Source organism: Wolffia australiana, chromosome 2, assembly GCF_029677425.1.
Source record: "Wolffia australiana isolate 7733 chromosome 2, ASM2967742v1".
Lineage (NCBI taxonomy): Eukaryota > Viridiplantae > Streptophyta > Magnoliopsida > Alismatales > Araceae > Wolffia > Wolffia australiana.
The window spans coordinates 26,544,435-26,548,349 of record NC_135836.1 but is presented as its reverse complement, the minus strand read 5'-3'; positions in this window follow the sequence as shown (position 1 = coordinate 26,548,349).

Sequence of the window (3,915 nt, the reverse complement as noted above, 5' to 3'; positions counted from 1 at the left end):
ATTCATATTTGATAATATAAATATATCAAATAAATGATAACATGCATTATTTGAATAAATTAAATGCATAAAATAGTTATAAACGACATTTAAATGCATGTTATGAGTGCATGCAATTATAGACTGTACACGAGATTTTTTTAATGTTTGACGCTAGATTTGATGATAAATTGAGGTTAAGTACTCATTCTATAAGTTCTTAATTGGTAATTTATAATTTGTAGGCTGTATAAAATAGAATGGCACATGATAAAATCTACTTTACTCATGATAAAATATGTTATATAAAAATCGTTTATTCTAGATTGGTTGTGTCATGATAAAATTATAGTACAGGTTGATGTGGAATAGAGGAACATCTCCAAGATGACCTTCGTTGCTCAAGGAGACGTACGGCGAGATTAAAAAATTATGGAAGTTTTTCTCATGATAAGGTGAGATTGTGAGACTCAGGCTATGAGACAATGATAAATCCAAAATGATAGTAATATATATGTGCAATTCTAGCTAATTTGTCTATTTCTTTATCTTTATCTGCATATATTATAAACATTTATGATAAGTTGTGAAAAATCATGAAATAAATTCACCCTTTTCTAATTTTGATTTAATTATTGTCATTTGTGGGACTAACCCCACTGAACTCAATGAGTTAAGTGGAATGAATCTCACTCTCTTCTTAGTTTGTGTGGAAGATGCAGGAATTAGGTGAAACTTTCATGAACAAAGGGGATAATTAATTGAAGTAGAAGCTATTTGACCCAAAGGAGCAGGCCCAGCCACGACCCTGGGCCAAGAATGGAGGCCCAAATCAAGAAAGCTGGCTCTAGTCTAAAGGCCCACTAAGGAAGCTCCATTAAGCCTGCTATGACAGGCATCTTGGGCCAAAGAAAGGAGGGCAAGGGGAACGTCCATTCATGATTATTTATGGGCATTTTAGGTGCTTGGATGCTGATTGGAGGACACCTTGGACGTGGATCCAAGCTAGAGAAGAAGATCCAGCCATTCAATCCATAAATCATCAAAGGGTGGAGACTTAAAGATAGCATTTTTAATGCTAATTAAGGAAATAAGTCTTGAACGTCCCTAGGGTATTTAAAAGGTCTCAATGCTGATTGGAGGACCATAATGGACGTGGATCATAACCCAGAAAAGAAGATCTGGCCATCCATTGTATTAAAAATCCAATGGCTCTCCTTTGCTCTCTCTCCCTATATAAACCCCTTCACCCTATTGTAATATTCATCTTGTGATTCAATCCAAAGTAATGTTTGGTGGCCTAAGTGCAATTGAGTCATATATTCATTCACCTTAGTGAGTGCCAAGCTGAGCAGGAAGCATCCAGGGCTGAAGAAGCTGGTGGAAAGGAGAAGAAGTCCCTTGGGCCTTGGAGGGTGTGACAAAGAGGTTACCTTATTATTTCTCCTTTTTCACTCTTACTTGTTCATCTTTTGTTGTCTTGAATCAGCTAGCCAATATTCATATGGTTCCAACGCATCCAACCACGCTCAAAAATTCATTCTAGAACTCATTCTAGAGTGAAGTTAGTGCATGCCATTTTTTCTCTCTCCTGCGCCAAGCCACTTTCCCCATTTAGAATCCGGACTTAGCCAAATTTTGACCAAGTCCAGAGCGCCAGCTGTTTCATTTCCTATTTTATTTTGGCTTTAAAATACTCGTAAAAAATCCCAAAAAAGTATTTTCTGCGTACTAATATTATCATACATATTATCATTATATTTTAACTTCCTTTGTTTTATATTTATATTTAATTAGTTATTTGTCTTCATATGTAGTAAACCTACTTCTAAAATTATTAAAAAATATATAAATAAAGCAAAAATTCATTAGGAAAAACCCCTTCTCCCTGTGGATCGACCCTTACTCTCCCTAAGCTAGAAAGGTTATTATATATTTTTGTTGTTTTAATTTGGATAAACCAACGACACTAATTAGTGAAGTTAAATCATTACTAATTACCTCTAAAATCTGAATTATCAGACAACATGATTGTCATAAAAGGTAAAATACTTGATTGAACTAGATGTTAGGGATTATTTGATCTTATATAGACCTAAAGACAGAAAGATGTGGAGAATGGGCCCAATGGTCAGATATAACCAAAATTCAGTAGGTATACCTAATGAATAGCCTGAAAAAATTTTAAATTCATCATTTTATAGAGTAAAATAGATAGACTTAGGAGTTATCTGCTCGAATATCATATACATTAGTCATATAGATAATCTTTTTTAATGTGGATAACTCACCATCCTCTGACGTCTTCTTGTACTATTATAAACCAACAATGGATAATCCATTTGAAGGGGCAGCACTAGTGAGAGGTTTTCATAGATCCCTTCAACTTAGTACTTGGATTTTTCACAAGGAATTCCATACATTAAGTATATCTTCTCATGGGGAACAAACGTTGTGTGACCCTCTAGACCCATATATTATTTTAGTGATGATTGTGTTAGCTCAATTCACTTACTATTGGGTAGTCCTAGAATTTAACTACATAATATGTATATGTATAAATCAAAGATTGATTTAAGAAAATTGAAAGGCCAAATAATAAAGACTTTAGGTTCCAAGCTACACTGAGAACTAAAAAACTTCAAGGACATTAAAGAAATATTTCATTATACATTTCTATTAAAAGTTATTTGTGTATGTATAATTTTCTAGATATGATTTGAACTAAAAGCCAATCACATCACCAAGCCTCATGTATGTTTTTTTATTCAACATTACTCATTAAAATTCCTATGTGATATTAATTAAGAAGTTCTTGATTACATGCAATGATTGAGTGCGTTATGATGTAATAATGATACTGACATCACTAGTCTTTAAACATGTCCTCTTAATATTCATATTTGAAGGACACTTGAGATGGACATAAAAATATCCAAATAAAATAGCATTGTCTAATCCCACTCTTATGATCTGTATGGTTGATCCTGTAGCTATTAGTGTGGAGACACTACGGATAGATAGTGGGTACTCTATAGGGGAAGAGTACACTGTATGGTATTTTATTGGATGCTCTTCTCGTATCAATTCCTGAAGGGTATTATACAAAACTTACAATCATTTTAATTCACATCACAATTTTGTAAGTGGTCCTTAGACCTCATACACCAAAGGTATCTTGTAGATGGACAGTCGTACTTTGACTTTGACCTAAGAGTTACAATTCATGGAATTCAGAACCATCTTAGCTCAGATGTAGCAAGAAATTCATGAAATGATCTAGGTTATGGTTCAAAATGATACCATCCACGGCTTCATACAAATAAATTTGGTAAATTATGTCCATAAAGAGCACCCACTATCCCTCAATTTCTCCATACATAGTTTTACTTCATCACCATCCCCATCATAAAAGGAGGATTACATAATATTATCCCAATATATCTATGTCATTGTTGAATATCTTTTCAATAGGAATTTTTAGGACAGGCTTAGAATAATTTCATTATAACATTCTCATCATTATAGATATTCATGGACATCATAATAATATTACACGCAGATAATAATGATTATGGCTCTCAATAATGATTATGACTTTCAGGGAATCACTAAAGAAGTAGTTAAGGAGTGGGGTGGAATTATAAAACTGAAGTATGCCTTGTAAAAAATATAATATTTGAGATAAGAAAAGTAGCATGAAAATACTCATTAGAAAGATGATCTATGAATAAATAAATATACACCAAGGGATTTTTTAGTTCTCGTAGAGAAGATATTCTTCACAAAAAATTTAAATAATTTGAATTTCATATTTTTTTATGAGGATGTAAAGATGAAAATGAATAAACATTTTTATAATGAACAAGGGCATTAAATGGATTTTGTAGTTCTTTGGTCAATCATTGTCCCAAAATTTTCAGGGAAAAAGGTGGG